At 43.2% G+C, this 25,427-nt stretch overlaps 2 long non-coding RNA genes across 2 annotated transcripts; both read left to right on the top strand.

Annotated features, from left to right (window-relative positions):
• Positions 1-532: 532 nt before the first annotated feature.
• LOC310796682 lies at positions 533-14,415 on the top strand. The gene is made up of 7 exons (XR_014553692.1): positions 533-599; positions 11,341-11,370; positions 11,496-11,599; positions 12,316-12,565; positions 12,709-12,782; positions 14,134-14,213; positions 14,332-14,415. It is a non-coding gene; the product is annotated as an uncharacterized lncRNA (long non-coding RNA).
• A 2,599-nt stretch (positions 14,416-17,014) lies between these two features.
• Positions 17,015-17,740, top strand: LOC310797289. Its single transcript, XR_014553727.1, has 3 exons — positions 17,015-17,142; positions 17,362-17,464; positions 17,664-17,740. It is a non-coding gene; the product is annotated as an uncharacterized lncRNA (long non-coding RNA).
• Positions 17,741-25,427: the final 7,687 nt, after the last annotated feature.

The raw sequence follows: 25,427 nt of genomic DNA, 5'->3' as shown, positions 1-25,427 counted from the left end.
CCAGTTGTATTGTGATTGATAGCTTGTATATCGCGTACAGCCACTTAGTCGGCGTTGCAGTGGCTGTAGGGAAAAGGACTTTGGGGTGAAGGGCATGGTGCTACAATGTACATTTCATGTACTTAATCAGGGATGCAAATTAGTCAACAGTCACCTTTTTCATCCCAACATAGGATGCTTAAATTAATGATTTTTTGTGGTTTTGTGTCTGCCCTGGTAGATCTGTCACCTTTTTCACTCTACATGAGTTTGCATCTCTGACTTAATGGTCGCGAATGGTCATGGAAATTATATTCTGCGTCCTTGAAAAGTCATGGAGAAATTTTTGAATTTTGGCTGTGAAAAAGGGTGGGAACCCTGAATACTGTTGATGTGGTCGTAACGTAGCACTGGACCAAAGCGTCAAAGCAGTGACTGAGCAGGCTTCCCCCGCTGTGCGCTGCAGGTATCCACGAGGAATACCAGCTGCCCTACTTCAACCTCTGACCCCTCCAGAGAAGAGATGAGGAAGATCTGACCCCTCCAGAGAAGAGATGGGGAAGGTGGTGCGTGACCAGAGGCTGAGGCCCAACGTGCCCAACTGGTGGCAGAGCTATGAGGTATTCATACTGGTTGACTCACTGGTTTTCCTGAAAATAGAGATTCAGATTGGATGGGTTACAAAACTAACTGACTAACCTTTGGTCCTGAAATCCTCCATTACAGTTTCACATTGTTTCTTTTGTACTACCGTAAATTCCGGACTATAAGCCGCACCGGTGTATAAGCCGCACCTGCAAAGTTGACTGTTTTTTACATATATAAGCCGCACCGGACTATAAGCCGCGGGTGTTTTAATGTTTTTTTTTTTTTTTTTTTTTTTTTTTTTTTTTTTATTGTGTTTTAATGTTTAATTACCATATGTAAGGGTTCATGCACAGAGGGGATTGTCGGGAAAGAGATGGCTGTTTGAGGAAGCTCCCATTTATTAACATTTCAACAAAACAACATAACACAACACCACCTGTGTTTCTTTTTTACAGTGCACACAGTGTCATACAGTGTCATACAGTGTGGTGAAAAGAGGGCAAGAGAGGAAATTAAAACAGAAGTGGATTTATAGTTAGAAAGAGTGCTAAAGAAGAGAGAATTACGTTTTTTTTTTTTTTTTTTCCTCTGAAAAAATCCATAGATAAGCCGCACCGTTATATAAGCCGCAGGGGCCAAAAAAGTCCAAAAAACGGGAAAAAAGCCGCGGCTTATAGTCCGGAATTTACGGTAACTGTGATGGCCCCACCCACTCTGATAAACAGTGCTGTTAATGGGAAGTATATGGCACCTAAAAAAAACAAGATTCAGATGCTGTGAAAGTAGGCAGTTGGCCGTTGCAATGCAGCAGTAGACGTCTTCACGATGGAGTACTTCAGGAATGAGTCCAGAAGATCTGGATAGATAGATAGATAGATTTTTATTTCTGTGTCATGCACCATATTCAAGGTGCCCAGCCCGTCTGGGCTTACAAGACACAAATCATTCAAGTTCAACAATACAAACAAATCAACAAACAAGCTACAAAACGCTCAAACATAAACAAGACAGAATTATATATTCAGATGAACAGCTTCTCCATTCTGAGTTTCCAAGCCCTCCCAATAAACCTGGCCAAACTGAAGACTTCATCTCTGAACAACCATTCCAACTTCGCATCATCTCCTGACCAAAATAGTTCCGGTTTCTTATTTTGCATTAACTGAAATAGAGACAATCTTGGTTCCTCATATAGCGTACAATGAAACACAAAATGAAATTCATCTTCCACAACACCTAATTCACATACAGTACAAAGTCTCTCCTCCTCAGCAATAGAATTGAATCTGCCAACCTCAATAGCCAAAGGGAGGGTACCCGTTCTCAACTGGGCACATAAAGATCTTCTGGATCTATCCAGGGGTAAAGTAACATAGGGTTCTGGAGTGAACATATTTTTAATTTGAACATATGTTCTAAGTTTTGGTTTGAGCCAGATGTCATTGGCCCATTTTTCTTTATAATCAAGAAATAGCCTATGTTTAATATAGCGAACACTACAACGTAAACTGTTTCTGAAAATAAATTGCTGGTCAGCTTCCCTGAACACAGCATTCATATCATTACACCATGGATAGTTATGTGCTTTATCCCAGTTAAACACTTGTTTTGCTACTCTACTCTCTGGCATATTAGATAGACGGTTCCACAATCTCAACATTTCACCTTTTTTTTTGATCAAACAAGGCTCCCAACCCATATCCCCTTGAAAAGCCAACACAGGTGTAAATGTATGTACGCCCAGAAAACATCGGATTGCACGGTTTTGGATGGCATTCACCTTGGAAAATTCCTTACTTCCCCAAACTCCAGCTGCATAAAACAAAACTGGTGACACACATGCATCATAAAGCTTTGAAAATGTAGCATAACCAAGATTTTTACAAGTTTTCACTTTACTTATTACTGAACCCAGGGCTCTACCAGCAGTGTCGGCCAACACACTGACGCCCTCTTCAAACGTAGAAAATTCATCAAAAGTAAAACCCAGATATTTATATGAACTGGTATATGCCAATGACATAGCTCCAACATGAAAATCAAAAAGGCTTCTCCTTGTACCTGATTTCCGGACATGTACAATTTGAGTTTTTTCTCTATTAACTAATAATCTCCATTTCCTACTCCAAAGATGAACAACATTTAACATAATCTGCAGCTCTTTCTCATTCCCTGCTAGGAGATGGATGTTCGCACTTCTGGTTCCTATGTGTAAAAGTCAATAGGATTGTTGTATGGGGATTTGGTTAAATGGTCTGTCGTTAACAAATGTTTATGAAACAACAACCTTTGTGTTTAACGAGATCATCTTCACAAAAGGACTTTTTATGATTTTCAAAGGAAACGCTTTAAAAGTCATAAAAGTGTTCTTCATTTGTGAAGATTATCTTGCTGAACACAAACTTATGTTTCATAAACTTTTGTTAACCACAGAACTTATTTCATGCATTTAAAGTCAAGCTGAAATGAAAAATGACTTTTCTATTTTAGATCACAGCCCTGTGTATTCAGTGCATCTATTTAATAATGTATGCAAAAAAAAAAGTTTTTCACTTTTTTTTTTAACATCAAAAGTTCCTTTTTCAGGATTTCATTCATAACTGTAATCCATAGTATGCTGACGTCAGTACTATCAAATTTCTACCCCATTTCAACCAATCATACCATGACATGACATCTGTCAATCAATCTTTATTTCGAGGAGAAAATTCTGAGCAGGCAAGATGGCCACCTAGTACCTGTAACCTGGGCAGACTTTTCTGGCCCATAAATGTTAACATACTTGGCCAATAGAGAGGCAAAGTGAACGTCACTTTCTGCTTCAGCACTGTACCAGAGATTTTCTTCCGCAATTTATTTTCCCATTGACATTTCGTAAAATGCCTATAAAAATAGTTTTACTTGGTCAAACCAAACGGTTCAGGTATATTTAGAATCGGGAGAGACCATAGAACATGTCACTCGGACCAAAACTTAAACAAACATTGAACAAATATTTTCTTTAAACCCGCATTTTTAGGTTTTGGTCTGAGTGAAAGGTTATGCGGTCTCTCCTGTTTCTAAATATATCTGTACCGTTTGGTTTGAACAAGTAAAACTATTTTTATAAGCATTTTACGAAATGTCTATGGGAAAATAAATTGTGGATGAAAATGTCTGGTACAGTGCTGAAGCAGGAAGTGGCGTTCCACTTTAGCTCTCTATAAGTATGTAACATACAAAATAAAACAAATGGTGATGTCTTCATTTAATGTAGAATGCAAAGACATGTAAGTGGCTCGTTAACTTGCATTCCAGGAATAACGTTAACGTAACGGGCTCTTACCCCGGCCTCTTGGACATTTCAAGGCAGCAGGCAGCACTCTGCCTCGGCTTGGAAACTGCAGTCTGCCCGGAGGCAAACAGCCGGTCCTATCTGCCCTGGGGGCTCGCGCAGTGAGCCAGCCAGTAACAGCGCCGTATTCACATTATATTGTATATATTGTTTGTACCGTACATAGACTGCACAGTGGCTGCCCACTGCTCCTAGTTCTAGGAAGGTTCCTAGTAGAGGATGGGTCAAATGCAGAGGATGAATTTCCCCAAGGGGATAAATAAAGGATAACTTAACTTAACTTAACTTAACTTAACTTATTGAAACGTGACCGGTAGGTTTCAGATTTGTCCGGTAAAATACATTATTTTGCAGTGCAGACTGTGCGGAGCAGTGCAGGCTTGTTCTGCCCCCAAGCGCCAGGAGGCCAGGAGGAGGATTGGCCAATGTCAACTCTAGTCCCCAGAACCATCAAACCAAATCATCCACACGCCATGTCCCGCCTCTTGACCCTGTTCCAGTTAAAGTAATGTTGGTTTTCACTCGGATACGTCATCACAGACCGTGAGATGTCACTTCATGTCGTCTTTAACCGAGATCCCCATACAAAAATCCCATTGACTTTTACACATAGGAACCAGGAAGTGCCGGGACTTCTGGGTAAGCCTACAATAATCTGTACAGGGATCTGCAGTACTCTATTTTGGGGTGAAGGGGATCATTATTCAGTATTTCTAAAATACTGTATATCCATCTAGTGTTATTGTTTCATAATATCTATAGAGAGTATCGTAGGTACTGGATCACTTTTATCTTCTTCCAAATGGTAGATTTTAATTCTAGATTAAACCCCTCATTGTTTCCTAATATCTATAGAGCAGAGATGGGGACTTGGCCTTGAGACTTGGGAGATTTGGGACTTGTGAACAATCTATTTTTGTGTGTATTGGCATTAAGGCAAGGGTTACTAATAATCATTTCAACTAATCAATGTTGGTACTGTATGCTAATAGATAAAGGAGTAAAAGCCTTGATATGCTTCCGCGTCAAACCCCTCGCCGAATGCGCCGAGGGGTGCGCCGCGGCCGGTGAGCCTGCATGCAACTCCTTGAAAATGTGACTTGACCCAGCTGACGCGAACAGCGCGAGTATAATATAATAGGGGAGATAACAGGAGAGAGTGAAAGCTTATTACCAAGTATATGCACTACATTCTCTCCATGGGCTAACTTCTAGTCATTGAAATCCTAGTGAAATCACACAATTGACTCATTTTGCTGGGGACCGACTCCCCTGCGACCCCTCGTCAAGCTGATGTTTGAGTGTATAGGACCAGCTGCCGCCGGCAAGGCTCCAAGTCAAGGCAGACGCAGAAGTATATTTCAGCTTTAAGGATAATACAGTACATGCTTTGATTCCCTTAGCTTTAGCTCTGCAGTGTTCTAAGCAGACCGGCTGGCATCCAGCAGATGATAAAATGCTCATCCATAAGAGACTTGAGACTTGACTTGGACTTGCAAAAAATGACTTGTGAGCATCTCTCAGGCCTTCTTCAACGCTGAAGAAGGCCTGCTGGCTGAAACGTTCGTTGTAACTGGTCTTGATGGAATAAAACCCCTGAAAGGACATTCATTGAGTGCTGGCATTCTTCGTTCTTTGATCATCAAAAACCTTACAATGCCAAAACACATCTGCTACAGTGGTCTTGTCAACTAGCAGTTAGGCCACAATTTTAGGGGCAACCAACCAATTCCAATTCACTGCACCAATTGTTTTTGCCAGTGTCTGGATTGATTTAGTTTGTATAGCCTAAATGGATTCACCTTAGCACCTCAGCAGGTTTCTCCACGATGCAATGCAACATTGCTCTCTAGTGGTGAATGTGTGCATGGGTTTCAAGCAGGGTCGCCAAGGTTTGACTACATTTGGGTCTGAGCCCGTGTAATGTGGGGCTCAACCAGGGACATGAAGAAAAGGTAGAGCATGCCTACAATAAGGCAGGTGCTGGACAAATAAAGCAAATAACTAGAAAAATAAGTAGAGTCCGCACACTGAAATTTACAGGCTCCTGGTCAGTTTATTGACGTTTTGATCAAAGGATCTTCATCAGAATAGAAGCAGGAAGTAGGAGGGACACTCATATACAACAAAAGACTCGATCCCATTGGTGGAGGGAACCGAGGGCAGGTGAAAACACTGATGCCAATCAAGAAACAGAGACCAATATAAACATTATCTGTCTATATATATAAGTACAGAGTGCAAAAAGCTGACCATATACACAATTCAGAAGTACAAACCCAAGAACAATCAGATCTATACAATATATAAGATCAGAACAGTGTAGAAATAAACAGCCCACTCTATTAGTCAATGATATAATTCCTACAAATAGAATTCCTACACTGGTAGATGTAGGAAGACAACTAGTGAAGGCACGAGGACTATACAATACTAAGTGTAGATATAAAATGAATAATTTGAAATTTGAAAAAAAGGGGGGGGGGGGGGGTATTTAAAGGGAGCGGAGCTCCAGGGGAAGTAGGCAAATTGACCTGTACAAGACAAGAGGACATAGGTTGAGTGTACACATTCCACACACGATGGACAAAAGATCTATGAAAAAGCTCTGAAGTGAAAAGACTCATTCATGCCCCTGTTGACTGTGTCTAGAGTAGAGATCCAGTAGGCCTCCCTCCTGAGTAGGAGGGAGTTAATGTCGCCACCTCTAGGCGGAACCTTCACATGTTCAATACCAATATATTTTAATGAAGAAATAGTGTTGGGCCTGGAAAAAGTGAACAGCTACAGGGTTTCTAAAATCCTGAGTTCTAATATCGCTTCTGTGTTCACAAATCCTAGTCTTGAGGTCTAGATGACTTACCTATGTATGCTAAACCACAAATACACTTGATCATATAAATGATATTAGAGGTGGAACAGCTGATAATTCCTTTGATTTTAAAACGTTTGCCAGTGATTAAAAGTGTGGCATTTATACTGTATGTGAAATTACATTGGGCACATCTGCCACATTTGTAATTACCATCAGGAATGTCACTTAGAAAATGAGAAGGTACAGGTTGTCGCAGGTGTGACCTGACAAGTAAATTACTCAAATTCGGGGGTCTTTTGTAAACGACATGAGGGGGAACTGAAAAAAGATCATTGAGAGAAGAATCAGAGCTTAAAATGTGCCAATGTTTTCTGATCGTTTTTTAAAGTGACGACCGAGAGGAGAGTACTGTACTAGACAGTTGAGACGCTGATCTCCAGCACTTCTCTCTCTAGTTGTGAGGCACTCAATTTGAGAGCAGTCACTGAATTTTATATCTACACTTAGTATTGTATAGTCCTCATGCCTTCACTAGTTGTCTTCCTACATCTACCAGTGTAGGAATTATATTTGTAGGAATTATATCATTGACTAATGGCGTGGGCTGTTTATTTCTACACTGTTCTGATCTTATATATTGTATAGATCTGATTGTTCAGCTGCATGTCCCTGATATGGACTCTGAACTGAAAAGGGCCAGATTAACATGTCAGTCAATCCAGCTCTGGTCCACTAGCTGTCTATACTCTGCATCCTGTGTGAGACACTAGAGACAATATCAATTATGAGGGGATCCTCTCATTTCAGATATTAAAAGATTTTTTGTTCACTGTGTAGATGGAACACCAGATTATGACAATCAAACACTTTTCAAGGAGCATATTCAAATTCAAGCATGTTCCTAACCTTGAAAACATGAAAAGATTTTCCAAACTTTCAAGACTTTGTACGAACCCTGTACAATAAACACAGGACAGCACAACAAAGCACAATAACATTCACATTATACATAGATAAACACTCAAATTCCCCCTCCATCACAGATAACAATTAACAGAGTTCCCACATATGCTCATTTTCAAAGAAATTCAAATTTCAAAACTTTTCAGGACCGATTAATAGAATTTCCATGTAATGTGAGGCAGTGACTCTGACTCTGGATCAATACTGGTATGATTACCTATAGGACAAATGGGACATAGCTGCTATTTATATGGGTTTTCAGTGCTTTAGTGTCACTGCATTGTAGAAGCTAAACTAAAACAGGAATTTTCCATAAAAAATCATATAAAATACAAGAAGCACTAAAATCGACACATATTAGAGCTACGTTACATCAAGAGCTACAGAGAATAAATTTGCTGTGATGTTACATTATAGAAGGTTATCCACGGGAAGATTACTGTAACAATTTCATTACACACATTTCATGACTTCCTAAACTTTCACGGATTTTACTAATTCCATGACTTTTCTTTCCATGGCCGTGGGAACCCTGAATGAAATGGTTACTCTCCTATGTGGATTTTCAAGCATGCTTTATGACCAAAACCTTTACCACAGACGGAGCAATTAAATTGTTTATCTCCTGTGTGGATTATCATGTGTGTTTTCAAGGACCCTTTTTGACCGAAACCTTTACCACAGACTGAACAATGAATTTTTTTCTCACCTGTGTGGACTATCATGTGTCTATTCAAGTCTCTTTTAGAACCAAAACCTTTACCACAGGCTGAGCAATTAATTTGTTTGTCTTGTGTGGACTATCATGTGTTTCTTCAGGTTTCCTTTATGACCAAAACCTTTACCACAGACTGAGCAATTAAATTGTTTCTCACCTGTGTGGACTATCATGTGTGTTTTCAAGTCTCCTTTACGACCAAAGCCTTTACCACAGACTGAGCAATTAAATTATGTCTCTCCTGTGTGGATTATCTTGTGTGTTTTCAAGGACCCTTTTTGACCAAAACCTTTACCATGGACTGAGCAATTCAATTGTTTATATCCTGTATGGATTATCATGTGTGTCTTCAAGCTTGCTTTATGACCAAAACCTTTACCACAGACTGCAATTAAATTGTTTATCTCCTATGTAGACTATCATGTGTTTTTTCAGGTTTCCTTGATGACAAAACCTTTACCACAGACTGAACAATTAAATTGTTTTTTCTCCTGTGTGGACTATCATGTGTTTCTTCAGGTTTCCTTTATGACCAAAACTTTTACCACAGACTGAGAAATTAAATTATTTGTCTCCTGTGTGGACTATCATGTGTCTATTCAAGTCTATTTTAGAACCAAAACCTTTACCACAGACTGAGCAATTAAATTGTGTCTCCCCTGTGTGGCTCATGTGTGTCTTCAAGCTTGCTTTATGACCAAAACCTTTACCACAGACTGAGCAATTAAATTGTTTATCTCCTGTGTGGACTACCATGTGTTTCTTCAGGTCTCCTTTATGACCAAAACCTTTACCACAGACTGAGCAATTAAATGGTTTCTCACCTCTGTGGACTCGTGTCTTCATTACCAAATATTTGAACACACACTGAGCAGCTAAAGTGTTTCTTCCTAGTTACTTCACTGTTTTTCTGTGAGTATAAACCTGACTGAGGTTCACTAGTTTCCATCAATTCATCATCACTGTCTTCAGTCTCAGAAGAGTCTGAAGTCTTGGCATCAGTTGGTTGTGAATTTACTAGCTGGATATATAGCTAAGTCCTCTCCACCAGCTTCTGTTTTCATCTGTTCAGTTGAGCTGCTGGCTAAAGGCTCTGCCTCTGTGTTCTCCTCAGTTTGGCTTTGATGAAGCTGTGAGTACTGAGGTTTCTCTTCCTCATATTCACTCTTCACGGGAACAGCAGTGAATGGGAACTTGGCGATATCAGCCTCCTCCAGCCCTTGAAGCTGCTCTCCCTCCGGACTGGTCCAGAGTTAATTATGTTGCTCTTTAACATGTGGGGGCTCTGGGTCCTCCTGAAGCTTCTCTCTCTCCTGACTGGTCCAGAGTTCCAACTTCCTCCTGTTTCTCTTTAATGTGTGGGGGGTCTGGGTCCTCCTGAAGACGAGCGTGACCACGATATGAAGAAACAACAATCCAAATGGTTGTCGCGCACTGATTACGTCACGCCGACACCGTGATTGGATTCGGACATTACATTAAAACTTTATGTAGTCTCAAGAACAGCAAAGCCTTAAAAACTGAATATTTGTAAAGATTTAAATATTTTTATTAATGCCCGAGTTTATTCTAACATGATACCCGTTTGTTCTGTTTTTTTATTTATTTTATTTCTATCGAAGTGGCATACTCTGTACTGATGTTGAATGTATGCTTGTTGACTTACTGGTATGTGTGAATATTGCGATAGGCAGGAAACAGAACATGTAGGCTAATGATTGATTGTCCATACTACCAACAGGAAAGACAGATCCTCAACAACAGATTGGAGAGCAATCGTATCAAGCTGGAGTTAAAATAAATATTGCAGTTGAATTCAGGGAATGTGGGGTATAGGGATATATTTTCATTTTTAGAGGAAACTGGACTAAATGGAAGAATATAGGCAGGATAGTGTAGTGTTTTAGAAGTCCATACTGATCCACACTCCATTTCAGAAGGTGGCGGTAATGCACCATAAGTTGTTTGCCAACCGCCATAAAAGACTAGTAGAAGAAGAAGGTGCTTGGCTGTCAGTTGCGACCGGAAAGGGCGGGGTTTTGTTGTTTAAATGGACAATTCGGCGGTACATTGATTCATCAGTTGTTGAATGGAGCTCACAGGTAAGGGTTCATTTATAACGTAGCGTCGGTTACATTTTATCCCGCACTCAAGACAATTCGGACCGCCGTAAGTTTCAACACGGAACCTCCGGCCCGGACAGATTTGCGTTCACGCTGCACCTCTGCAACCAAACTGTTGCTATTATTCGCTAACCCCGGACAGCGCCATATTGTTGACATACCGTCCTGCAGCTGACAACTATAGTAACGGCCTTATTGTCGTTTCTGTTCCATTGCAAAATAGCGATAGTGATGACGGCAATAAAACCACAGAGTTGTTGTTTGTATGCTGCCGTTAATGCCTGTAATAATATACAAAAGAAAAAACGAGGTGAACAGACTTTGCTGTGAGGAGCTGTCAGAAAGTTTCACCTGTCCTAACTATCCACACGTCTCCTGTGCTGCTGACGTATCCTCCGTCTCGCTCCCTTCACGTCTGTGGACGGTAGAGATAGAAACAAACCACGGGGACTTTATTGCTGTCATTACTACAGCCACATGTAACGCAGGTCACCATCCCAACACAATTGGAACATACAGGTAATGCTAACGGCGGCTAGCTTCCTATAAACGCTGCTCTCTGTAGCGCTGTGTCGAGAATATGGCGGCCGTGGACGTGCCCGTACGTGAGTGATGTCAATCGAATAAGGTCTTAACACATATTATGAAACGTTAACATTACATAATTAAGACCTCAAATTGTGTTAAAACGTCAACAATGTCAGCTACTACCGTTAGCTACTGCTAACCGTAAGTAACGTTAACGTTACTTCCGGTTGCTAGCATTAGCGTTAGCTAACATTAATGCATTTTCCTATGTGCTTCTCTCTTTTTTTTACAGCAGAATTTTGACGTCGTTCTCCTGTTAATAGTAAGTAAGCTACAGTACACTGTATTCAAACGTGTTTTCGGCTTATCAATGCATTGAAGTTTCAATTTAGCTAACCCAATCAGACAAGCACCTCTGTCTAACGTAACGTCTATGTTTTCTTTCAGTTCTGCCCACCCACACGATCACGAATAATCCAGTCTGACTATGTTGTTAGCTGGGAAAAAGAAGAAATATATGTTGCCCTCAAGCTCAAAGGCCTCCAAGCAGCGTGAGTGTCCCATTCGATTCAGTTACACATTATTATGATAAGATAAGATATCACTTTATTGTCAGACAGAGTCCAAAATGTGTCTTGCATCCCTAAGACACTTGTTTCTCATAAATACATACAGGTGTACAATACAAACGACAACACCATCACCATCATCAAAGTGCTACATACTGTGGAACTTCAATACACGTAATTGATGACAAAAAACAAACAAGAGACAAGAAAAGTGGCTGCAGTGCTTCCTTAGTCCCTACCTAGAGCCTCTAACCTGAGTGAACAGTTTGACAGACTGGGGCACAAAAGAGTTTCTCAGTCTGTTTAAGCGAGCCTGTGGGACTCTGAATCTTCTGTTTGAGGACAACAGCTCAAATTCATTAAACAGAATGTGAGTTGGGTCACATATTATGCTACCTGCTAGAGACAACATTCTTCTTGTGTGTGCTTCTTGAAAGTTTGTTTCAAGTGTTTGTCCACCAATTTTTGAGCATATTCGGATTAACCTGCCTAGTCTAGTTTTAAGCTGCACAGACAGACAGCTATACCATGCACTGCTCCCATACAGCATAACACTCTGCACAATTGATTGAAAAAGCAGAGGTTGTGGTTTGCGTTGTACTACAAAGAATAGCTGTATGCTTTTCATACATTGTTGATTGATTGCAAGAAGACAAAACGTGAAATAATTCTGTGGTCTTTCTTCTTGTCTACACCAGGCACCGCCTTCTTCAATGTGTCTAAGGCCAAAAACGAGGCTGTTGCGTGCCGACCCAGGAGGAGATTAGAAGGGAGCTGGAGATGGGCGACCTGCAGATGCAAGAAAATACTCTGCGCTCAGAGATGGCCAGATGTGTTCTCTCACAGCTCCGTGTTCTGAAATACCTGCATAGCAACACTCAGCTGAGCAACACTCAGCTGCTGCAGCACTTGGGCAGGATTATTCACCTTTTCTCTCGTCCTGATCTTGTGAGTATGCCTCAATATGTATCAACATATACTTTTTTCTGTGGCATGTTTGAGTTGTCTGTCAAGTCTCTCTGAGTTTGAAAATGTCAGAAAATGCAGACAACAGAACCAGAGTCTAAAGTCTTTGTGATTATTTCCTAAAGGATCTACATGGGCGGTCTGATTACTACAAGAGACAATCTGTCGACCGTAAGGATGACAATATGCAGATGGAAAGGTGAGTAAACATCTCTGTGTTCCCACAGGTCCTTGAAATCCTTGAAAGTTTGTGAATTTGATTTAAAAAAATCCCAAGGCCTTGAATGTTTTTGAAAATAGACATAGGTCATTGAATGTGCTTGAATTTATGTATTTTATGCAAGGATAGAAATTGAAGCTATTTTGATTCCCTTTACATTAGTAAATATTGATGATACTTTTGGAGAGGCACCTTCTTGTATCTCCATGGAGAAACCTTTAGAAGAATAAAGAATAGGATTATCATCTTTATAGGATTATTTTAGATTTGACAAGCTTCTCATGCAGGGTACGCCAAGTCTAGGCCTACAGTAGGCCTTACATAGGTAGGCCTACACATACACACACACACGCACGCGCGCGCGCACACACAGGCACAATGATCTGCACCCTAAACGCGTTCCTTATGGGTTATAGGAATGACTGTCAGTGAATGGCCTCACTAAAGGCTTTTTAATGGCTGCTTTGTTTGGGGAAAACTATGTGAGTGGGGGGGAGGGATTTCCCAGGGGAGAGATGGGGTGGGGGGATGAGGGACTACTGGAATTCCTGACTATTGACATTGACACTGCTGTATTTGAATGCAAATTCAATTGATAATTTATGACATTCTCTTTAAATGTTATCTAATTTTCCTCATTTTTGCCATCAGGACGACTGTGTTCAAATTTGGTTACTTAGGCTGCTTCACCGTATGAGCTTAATGTAGCTTAGCTCTAGTCTAGTCCATTTGATGAACTTTGAAAAGCGCAAGAAAGGGGATTTCATTGCTTCAGTTTGAAAGCTTCACATGTTTTACTCATTCAAATCAATTGTATTTATGAATTTAAAATCAACCATAAATTAACTGCAGCAGATGTTGTGGGTCACTATTTCTATAAGTATTGTTGATTGTATTAGTGCGAATATTACCTTGATCTCATTTCTGTTTATTAATGGGATACATTCCGCTGTCTGCGTGTGGTCTGCCATCACTGTAGCACAGCACAGTTGAGACATGTTCACACATTCAAGCCTCTCTCTGTTTGTCATCTTTGTCTGTGAGCTTCTGTAAAGCTGCTAGTTTTCACTATACAATTATCAGTGTTGTAACACAGTGTTGTAACAGTAATTCACCTTGATCCATGTCTCAAGGGGTTTGGTTGGGTCCTTGAATTTGAGAGAAATGGGCCTGGAAAGTCCTTAAAAAGTAATTGAATGTTATGTTTAACAAGGTGTGGGAACCCTGATCTCTGCTAGATATATGCTTTTGGACCAAGCACAGTTTTATGTTTTTGAATGAATCACACTCTCTCTCTCTCTCTACCCCTTCCTCCAACTCATGTGTGTAGGCCTACAGTTCAGTCACTTCATCAGCCAGAACTTTCAAGGGATGAGATGTGTCCCAGCAAGTCCAGTCATACTTCTGAAGGTATGAGAATATAAGGTTTTGAATTGTTATAATCAATTACTTTCACATTATTTTATGCCTTAATGCAGATGCAGAGTTGACTGAAATATGTTCTATTTTTCATGTCTTTTCTTCACAGATGCCACAAATGATATGGAAAGGCCTTTGGGTCCGGATAGGCAAGCTGTCCCGATAGGAACATCCTGCCAATCTAGCAGCCACAGGGATGAAGTAGAGTGGTTCTCAAAGAGATGCTCTCCGTCCCTATTTGATATGAACTCCCGATGTGATATGAACTCAGTTGACAACACATCGGAAAAGCCACAGCCGTCTGTTTCTGATGACATCGTTTCTCATCCAAGAAGCTCAGTTATGGCGACTGATAATGGACAAAAGACTACGTTTCTGGACACAATCATGGAGATAACTCTAACCAATGCTACTGAAGTAGTCACAGTGGAAACCAAGGGCAAAGAAGACCATAGCTCTATCAAACTGAAGATGAAGAGAAACGCATCTATGGAAAAGGTAACAATTGTGAAGGTAGAAAAGGAAGACAAAACTAACATGGAACAAGTTATAGGGGTGATGCCAACTCCTCCACATAGTCTTCCACTCAGTGGCAACAGATCTCAGAGCAAGATACCAACTCCTCCACATAGTCGTCCACTCAGTGGCAACAGATCTCAGAGCAAGATACCAACTCCTCCACATAGTCTTCCACTCAGTGGCAACAGATCTCAGAGCAAGATACCAACTCCTCCACATAGTCGTCCACTCAGTGGCAACAGATCTCAGAGCAAGATACCAACTCCTCCACATAGTCTTCCACTCAGTGGCAACAGATCTCAGAGCAAGATACCAACTCCTCCACATGGTCTTCCACTCAGTGGCAACAGATCTCAGAGCAAGATACCAACTCCTCCACATAGTCTTCCACTCAGTGGCAACAGATCTCAGAGCAAGATACCAACTCCTCCACATGGTCTTCCACTCAGTGGCAACAGATCTCAGAGCAAGATACCAACTCCTCCACATGGTCTTCCACTCAGTGGCAACAGATCTCAGAGCAAGATACCAACTCCTCCACATAGTCTTCCACTCAGTGGCAACAGATCTCAGAGCAAGATACCAACTCCTCCACATAGTCGTCCACTCAGTGGCAACAGATCTCAGAGCAAGATACCAACTCCTCCACATAGTCGTCCACTCAGTGGCAACAGATCTCAGAGCAAGATACCAACTCCTCCACATAGTCTTCCACTCAGTGGCAACAGATCTCAGAGCAAGATACCAACTCCTCCACATAGTCGTCCACTCAGTGGCAACAGATCTCAGAGCAAGATACCAACTCCTCCACATAGTCTTCCACTCAGTGGCAACAGATCTCAGAGCAAGATACCAACTCCTCCACATGGTCTTCCACTCAGTGGCAACAGATCTCAGAGCAAGATACCAACTCCTCCACATAGTCTTCCACTCAGTGGCAACAGATCTCAGAGCAAGATACCAACTCCTCCACATGGTCTTCCACTCAGTGGCAACAGATCTCAGAGCAAGATACCAACTCCTCCACATGGTCTTCCACTCAGTGGCAACAGATCTCAGAGCAAGATACCAACTCCTCCACATGGTCTTCCACTCAGTGGCAACAGATCTCAGAGCAAGATAGCAACTCCTCCACATAGTCGTCCACTCAGTGGCAACAGATCTCAGAGCAAGATACCAACTCCTCCACATAGTCGTCCACTCAGTGGCAACAGATCTCAGAGCAAGATACCAACTCCTCCACATAGTCGTCCACTCAGTGGCAACAGATCTCAGAGCAAGATACCGATTCCTCGACATGGTCTTCCACTCAGTGGCAACAGATCTCAGAGCAAGATACCAACTCCTCCACATGGTCTTCCACTCAGTGGCAACAGATCTCAGAGCAAGATACCAACTCCTCCACATGGTCTTCCACTCAGTGGCAACAGATCTCAGAGCAAGATACCAACTCCTCCACATGGTCTTCCACTCAGTGGTAACAGATCTCAGAGCAAGATACCAACTCCTCCACATGGTCTTCCACTCAGTGGCAACAGATCTCAGAGCAAGATACCGATTCCTCCACATGGTCTTCCACTCAGTGGCAACAGATCTCAGAGCAAGATACCAACTCCTCCACATAGTCGTCCACTCAGTGGCAACAGATCTCAGAGCAAGATACCAACTCCTCCACATAGTCGTCCACTCGGTGGCAACAGATCTCAGAGCAAGATACCAACTCCTCCACATGGTCTTCCACTCAGTGGCAACAGATCTCAGAGCAAGATACCGATTCCTCGACATGGGGGAAACCACAGAACAAGGAGCAGAAAGACATTTGTTATCTCGGTGGCCAGAGATAGCTCCTCATCATCACACGGTGCATCATCAGAAGGTCAAGAATCACCAGCAGTTATTGATGCAAATGTTGTGAGGCAGCATTCTGAACCAAATCCACACAGTTGCCCTGACGGAAGGCACAGCGATGGAGTCTTTCTTGCGGAAATGGCGAGCTCCTCTAAGCCTCCTTGGGTGGCCACTCAGGAGCAAGGAGACATTCCAGAGGAAAGGAACACCACACAGAGGGAGGAGTCTGTTGACTGTTCCAATGCCAAGAAAAAGAAACATAGTCATTGCACACAAGGATTTAGGCCTCGGGACGATGTATGTTCTCCTCAGGACAACATTGCAAACAATTTGACGACATCTAATGTGTCATTGGCCTGTAGTCCAACAGTCGACAAAAGTGGTGAGGCAGTTCATCAGAAGATGAGCGACCTGGGAATAATGGACGAGATGCCGCCATGGGATTTTGCCACCGCCGACACTGAACTGTTCTCTAGTCCCAAGAGAGTGACCTCTGGCAGGGCAGCAGTGTTGGAGGAGCCTGCTGCTGCAATCACAGCTCAAACCTCTTCAGGTGTGGTGTCCTATATTCCTTCTCTTTCTACATGGTTGAGTGTTGATATGGATGCATTTTAGAGTTTATTTGCAGATATTTGATATGTAGTGATATTTTTTTTGGGGGGGGGGGGGTCACATATTTGTGTACGAGTGTGTTATTTTGTCTGTTTAATTGTTGTTAGTGCTTAATTCTAAAAGGCATTTACTGTTTATTCTTTTGTGTTGTGTGTTGTAGCAGGAAGAGTCTTGGTATCACTGACCAGCACCATTACAACCCCAGTTGATGGAAGGCAAAGGACATGTGCTCAAATCAGTTACAAGGAACCGACCATCAGCAGGTGAGGACCTCACTTAACTAGAAGTGCAGTGTGAATGGCATAGCCCTGGGCTTAGGTCACCCTGGGTTAACAAATGTCTGTGGGCTAAGAGCATGCAGTGTGAAAATCCCCAATGTAACCAACAGAGTCGTGTTGTTTTTTGTGTGTACCACCAATGATGATGCATTCATGGATTTTTTCTTTTCTTTTTTTGTAACAGTAAGCTGAGGCGTGGAGATAGGTTCACAGACACCGACTTCCTGAGGTCACCAATATACACCGACTTCCTGAGGTCACCAATATACAAGGAAAAGAAGAAGAAACCAAAGGAGACCAGGCCAGACCTGCCCCCTGCTGCCTGGCCGAATTGCCAATTATTATTATTGTTGTTGTGTCAGTTCTTAGGGGCCTGTATGGTTGTTCTCATGTTATAATGTTCTCAAATGTGTTCTCCAGTTTTTTTTGCTTCTGCACATTGCATTTACATGTCTTTGTGTAGTCTCTATCTGTGTCTGTCAGTTCTTATTTAATTTCTTTTATACCTAAATAAGTTTGGATTTGTATTTGTTCTTGTTTCTGGCTTCTGTCCTGCCCAATACTGCCATCTACTGGTCATAGAAATAGAAACATGATTGCAAAAGTGCAATTATTTTACCCCCAAGAATGGTTTAAATTAACAAACTGAAGGTCATTTCTTTTCTTAATCTTAAAGTAGGTACTGAAATGCTAGTTAACCAGACTTTGGACACAAAGCTCTCCAGTACTAACTTGCGGTTTAAGTAGGCTACTACAAATACACTGAGGAAAAACCACTAGGCCTATAATATTCCTAAAATGTCTTCTAGTGTGCCTATAGTAGTGAGTTTATGATGAGAATATCAATATTCCTATAGTATGCATACTGTGGTGATTCTAAAATGTTTTCAGATTCATTCTAATAGCCACAGTAAGGCCATGTTCAGCTAACTAGTATTAGCTAGTAACTAACTAGTATTAGCTAGCCAGCCTGTACAACACAATATTGCATTTATGTATTGATTACCATTCACATATTTCAAGCGCTAAGCAAGAGGGTCCCTGACCTGAGCAGCTGCTTAGTTTGATATGCCTATGGCCAGGCCGGCCAGCAAGAAAACACTGCTTTCTCCCACACACTCAGAAGGATCACTGACACAACACACACTTTATCATAATACTCTTTAAGGAACTTGATTGTAAGTGCAAAGTTCAGGTACACCAACTGAACAGTGACTTGTTTTACATTTTTACCACTAGATGTCAGAACACCATTTTATCCTGCAGTTATCCTCATCAGTGCTGATTGTATGCCTTGCTGCAATTAATAACTCATTCTGGTATATTCAATTAGGCTACATCTGATTATTTTGGTTAAAGAAATGTAATAAGTGAAGGATAATGTAATCACATTTAAATAAAATATCTATCCCTCTAAATGTACATTTGAAAATGTTTGGAGGATTAGGGCCATGTGAAAAGTGTGTCTGAGTTGAGTCAAAATTCTGACTTGTAAAACTGTAAAAACACTGTTAAAGTTGCTCAATAATGTAACAAAATTACATTAAATATTTTAACTATAACTAGTAATATGATGGTACGAGTTATTTGATTCTTTGATACTATTACTACTTGGTTACACATTTTATTAGGCATCATTTTGAAATTGTATAGCAGAAAACTTTTCTGTCCAATTTTAGCAAAACAGTTTTTTTGTTGTGAATTGTGAAATTGAAATGCACAATCATCAATATATGGCGATGATGGTAAAGAAACTTCTGAGATATTTGTCTGGATATATTGGATAGTGAACATCTAGTCCTGCAGTGAAGAATGACTGACAGCATCATATTTGTACAAATAACACAGAAGACAGGCAAACACTCATGTCCCTTACGGCACAATATTTATTCAACAATATACAGATTACTTTCTCTCTAGATGGTCATCAAGTTGTTTTTTTTACATTTGTCTTGCTTTCATTCTTTTGTAGCTACATTTGTTATTTACAAGATTTAAAATAAGTCTTTCTCTCCATTTATACAACATCAACAGTACAGTGTTGTCACATCTTTCGCAGCCTCCAGATTCGATTCATCATTGATAATCGCTCTATATTTCATACACATCAACCTCTTTGAGCCACAGAGCAGCAGATAGACAGAAGGGCTCGACATGCACCATGAGTCCAGGTCTGGCTTCCTCATGGTCAGGGGCAGTCTGATGACCAATACGGACAGGGATATCGTCCTCGTGTGGCGGACTACCCACATGAGAGAGGTCCTTCTCTCTGCAGCACCACAACAGGGTGGACAAACAGAATCACATGGGATGCTGTTGAGGACTTGTTTAAGGACCTTAAAAAAAACAGCTTCAATCCATCTGACCCCCTCCCGCCCAACGAGGTTCAATGAAAAGCCCAAACAAAAACAAAAACAACAAGAAAAAGAAAAGAAAAAGGAACACAAACAAGTGTTGCATAGAATCAATTCTGACCTCAAAAACAGAAATGTTGGTGCTGCCATATTTAACATGTGGCTTTTTGACAGACATTAAACTCATGAGACCTTCCTGACCAGCCGGCCTTTGTTTTCAAAGAAAAAAGCACTGTGTTGGATGTGACATCGCATAGAAGTACTACTTTCAAGAGACTAAAACCCTGCATTACACATTTGCACATCTCGATATATATATTTTTTCAATGACTAACTTGAGGAGAGAGGTGGATAAAGATTGGATTAAAGTGCATTATACTGTATGAAAACAAAGCCCACGGCTTACATTTCCTTCTGTGTTGATCTGATAGTACCACAGAAAACTATAACAAAGTATCCAAATAATAGAGCATACCTCACAAATGAAATCAAGGAGTGCATACATAGGAAAAAAGAGGCCTTCAGATCAGGAGACACGGCAGCTTTGAAGGCTGCACAAAAAGAACTGAATAAACAACTGAAAGAATCCAGAAGGAAGTATAAAGAGCGTGCGGAGCAGGACTTAGTCACCTCGAACACCAAGAGACTCTGGGACTCCATCAGGGAGATGACCAATATGAAGCCTGAGAGAAAGCCCATTATTGCTCTAGATGAGAGCGCCAGGGCGAATGAGCTAAATAATTTCTTTATGCGTTTTGAATCTGACACTTCTCAGGGATGCTGTGATGTAATTAGTGAACTGAATTGTAATGCTAATAGTGACAGGTTGGTAATAGATCTGGACACTGTCTGTAAAGTGTTTAAAACCATACAGACCAACAAGGCGACGGGACCAGATGGAATGCACACGTCTCTGTTAAAAACATGTGCTGAGGAATTAGCCCCAGCCTGGCACAGGCTTTTCCAGCTATCGTTAGATTCACATACAGTGCCAGAGCTCTGGAAAAAGTCAGTCATAGTCCCAGTCCCGAAAAAAACAGGTCCACTTGAGAATAACGATTATAGGCCTGTAGCTATAACATCAAATGTAGTAAAATCACTGGAGAGGATTTTGACGGAGGCACTCCGAAAAGAGGTAGGACCTCGACTAGACCAGTATCAATTTGCCTATTCAAAAAATTGCAGTACGTGCGATGCAATCTCTACAGTAGCACATTTCATTCTGAAACACCTGGAAAGTACTGTAGCATACGCCAGACTGCTTTTTATTGACTTTAGCTCGGCCTTTAATACAATCCATCCAGACATTCTGTTGCGCAAATTAGCTCAGTTAAATGTCAACCCCTTTATAATCAAATGGTATTTTTCCTTTCTTTCCAGGAGACCACAGAGGGTGAGATTCAACTCTGTGCTCTCTGAGGAGACACTGTGTAGTACAGGTGTGCCCCAAGGAACAGTCAGTTCCTCCTTTCTGTTTACCTTGTATACAGATGACTGTGTCAGCTCACATCCCAATCAGTTCGTAATTCAATAATGAGAGACTAATAGAAAGTATAACAAGCTTTAATGATACAACAAATTAATTTTGGCGTATGACTCCATGATATGATGACGCTCTCCTGAGATGATGAGAGGGCGTCGTCAGTGAAGAATAGGATAGGAAATCCCCCATAGGGAATTCTTCAATCAGGAGTCATGACCGATGGTGGTGGTCAGGGGAGGAGGTGGGGCGAAAACAACTGCTTCAGCGATGATGATCAGCAACTGAGAATGACATGGTACATACACAGCACATAGCAAACAGAGTAAAACATGGACCCTGATATACTAGGCTGATTAGGTGATTGGGATCAGCTGGAGAGGAATACCTTGGGCTGATTGGTTATTGCCACATGTGTGGTAAACTGTGAATGGGTGAGGAGACAGCATCAGAGAAAGGGGGCGAGCCTAACAGTGAATGGGTTATACATCCTCAAAGAAAGGGGGCGTGCACTGTGATATGACGAACTGGGCATTGACTGTCAAGTAGTCTACATTATTGAAAATAGTCCAAGACATCATTTAAGTTCTCAGACGACACCGTGATACTTAGTCTGCTCACGAGCGATTCTAACATCCTCAGCCATACATCTGGAGTGGACAGGTTCATTGAATGGTGCGATCAGCATCATTTAAAAATAAATGTAAACAAAACAGAGGAGGTCATCGTAGACCCCAGGTCCATAGGAGACCACACTATGATCAAGGTTCACAACCATAACATCAAACAGGTCTCCTCCTATAAATATCTAGGAGTGCAGATTGATCGGGATTTGAACTGGCACACGCATGTTACAACTTTCTGCGCAAAGATACATCAGCGTCTACACTTTCTTCGAAGACTCAGGCTTTTTGGAGTCAGTGTGAATATTATGTTGATTTTCTACAGGGCTAGTATAGAATCCATTCTGAGATATGGTATTTGCAGCTGGTTTGGCAACCTGACTGTTAAATACAAATCTCAAATTGCTAGGCTGGCACAAATGGCTGGGAAGATCATGGGTATGTCCACCCCCCCGATCACCCCCCAAGCCATTTTTGAGCAATCAGTGATAAGACAAGCTCGGAATATCTTATCCGACCCCTCGCATGTACTGAACCCAGAGTACGAACTACTGAAATCTGGCAGGAGATATAGGATACCACGGTGCAAATATAATAGATATAAACACTCATTTGTTCCTCTGTCAATCAAAATGATTAATGACAACTAGAAATGACTAGAGACACTTTATCACAGGGGTATGTGCAATGATGTATTAATTTGTATTATGCAATGTTTTTGGTTTTGGTGTTTTCTGTAAAATGTTCTATGTATGCAGATGTGGCCCTGTCTCCAAGACAAATTTCTCCCAAGGGAGACAAATAAAGAAAAACCTTGAACCTTGAACCTTGAGCCTGCCTTTTAGAGCGCGAGCACGAGCCGCTGTGCTCCAGGCAGCGGGGACGCGCGGGCGGAGATCTTCACTCTGCCAAGCCGGGGAGAGTGGCTCTGTCATGGGTTGAGCAGTCCCGGAGTAACGTGACATTATTCTTGTCAGAAACAACTTCGATTTGCATACTTTAAATGAGTTTGCAGCCCAAGGACAACCCGAAAACACCTTATTGATCTAAACCCGACCCCCCAAATAAGCTCCCCCCTCCCCCCGCCCCCCAACATACAGGCAATTTCGCTCCTAGATTCCCACATGCCAGCGCTGAGGTGTGAAGGGAAATTCCGGGAAATGTCCGATATTGACTTGCAGGTCATTTTCAGGTACGCATGTGGGAAAACGGCTCAACAGAGAGAGGAGGGGGGGGGGCTGTGTTACTAAAGGCCCAGACACACCAACAGAGAGAGGGGGGGGGGGCTGTGTTACTAAAGGCCCAGACACACCAACAGAGAGAGGAGGGGGGGGGGGCTGTGTTACTAAAGGCCCAGACACACCAACAGAGAGAGGAGGGGGGGGGGGGGCTGTGTTACTAAAGGCCCAGACACACCAACAGAGAGAGGAGGGGGGGGGGCTGTGTTACTAAAGGCCCAGACACACCAACAGAGAGAGGAGGGGGGGGGGCTGTGTTACTAAAGGCCCAGACACACCAACAGAGAGAGAGGGGGGGGGGGGGGCTGTGTTACTAAAGGCCCAGACACACCAACAGAGAGAGGAGGGGGGGGGGCTGTGTTACTAAAGGCCCAGACACACCAACAGAGAGAGGAGGGGGGGGGGCTGTGTTACTAAAGGCCCAGACACACCAACAGAGAGAGGAGGGGGGGGGGGGGGCTGTGTTACTAAAGGCCCAGACACACCAACAGAGAGAGGAGGGGGGGGGGGCTAAAGGCCCAGACACACCAACAGAGAGAGGAGGGGGGGGCTGTGTTACTAAAGGCCCAGACACACCAACAGAGAGAGGAGGGGGGGGGCTGTGTTACTAAAGGCCCAGACACACCAACAGAGAGGGGGGGGGGCTGTGTTACTAAAGGCCCAGACACACCAACAGAGAGAGGAGGGGGGGGGGGTGTGTTACTAAAGGCCCAGACACACCAACAGAGAGGGGGGGGGGGGCTGTGTTACTAAAGGCCCAGACACACCAACAGAGAGAGGGGGGGGGGCTGTGTTACTAAAGGCCCAGACACACCAACAGAGAGAGGAGGGGGGGGGGCTGTGTTACTAAAGGCCCAGACACACCAACAGAGAGAGGGGAAAGCTGTGTTACTAAAGGCCCAGACACACCAACAGAGAGAGGAGGGGGGGGGGGGCTGTGTTACTAAAGGCCCAGACACACCAACAGAGAGAGGAGGAGGGGGGGGGCTGTGTTACTAAAGGCCCAGACACACCAACAGAGAGCGGAGGGGGGGGGGAAGCTGTGTTACTAAATGCCCGGACACACCAACAGAGAGAGGGGAGGGGGGCTGTGTTACTAAAGGCCCAGACACACCAACAGAGAGTGGAGGGGGGGAGGCACTGTGTTACTAAAGGCCCAGACACACCAACAGAGAGAGGAGGGGGGGGGGAGGGGCTGTGTTACTAAAGGCCCAGACACACCAACAGAGAGAGGAGGGGGGAGGGGGGCTGTGTTACTAAAGGCCCAGACACAACAACAGAGAGAGGAGGGGGGGGGGGGGCTGTGTTACTAAAGGCCCAGACACACCAACAGAGAGAGGAGGGGGGGGGGCTGTGTTACTAAAGGCCCAGACACGCCAACAGAGGAGGGGGGGGGGGGCTGTGTTACTAAAGGCCCAGACACACCAACAGAGAGAGGGGGGGGGGGCTGTGTTACTAAAGGCCCAGACACACCAACAGAGAGAGGAGGGGGGGGGGGGCTGTGTTACTAAAGGCCCAGACACACCAACAGAGAGAGGAGGGGGGGGGGCTGTGTTACTAAAGGCCCAGACACACCAACAGAGAGAGGAGGGGGGGGGGGGGGGCTGTGTTACTAAAGGCCCAGACACACCAACAGAGAGAGGAGGGGGGCTGTGTTACTAAAGGCCCAGACACACCAACAGAGGGGGGGGCTGTGTTACTAAAGGCCTAGACACACCAACAGAGAGAGGAGGGGGGGGGGGCTGTGTTACTAAAGGCCCAGACACACCAACAGAGAGAGGAGGGGGGGGGCTGTGTTACTAAAGGCCCAGACACACCAACAGAGAGAGGAGGGGGGGGGCTGTGTTACTAAAGGCCCAGACACACCAACAGAGGGGGGGGGGGCTGTGTTACTAAAGGCCCGGACACACCAACAGAGAGAGGAGGGGGGGGGGGCTGTGTTACTAAAGGCCCAGACACACCAACAGAGAGAGGAGGGGGGGGGCTGTGTTACTAAAGTCCCACACACACCAACAGAGAGAGGAGGGGGGGGGGGGCTAAAGGCCCAGACACACCAACAGAGAGAGGAGGGGGGGGCTGTGTTACTAAAGGCCCAGACACACCAACAGAGAGAGGAGGGGGGGGCTGTGTTACTAAAGGCCCAGACACACCAACAGAGAGGGGGGGGGGGCTGTGTTACTAAAGGCCCAGACACACCAACAGAGAGAGGAGGGGGGGGGGCTGTGTTACTAAAGGCCCAGACACACCAACAGA

This window comes from Poromitra crassiceps, assembly GCF_964638095.1.
Source record: "Poromitra crassiceps genome assembly, chromosome: 23".
Classification (NCBI taxonomy): Eukaryota; Metazoa; Chordata; class Actinopteri; order Beryciformes; family Melamphaidae; genus Poromitra; species Poromitra crassiceps.
Note: the sequence above shows the minus strand (reverse complement) of the source record. Positions and strands in the feature narration are given on the sequence as shown.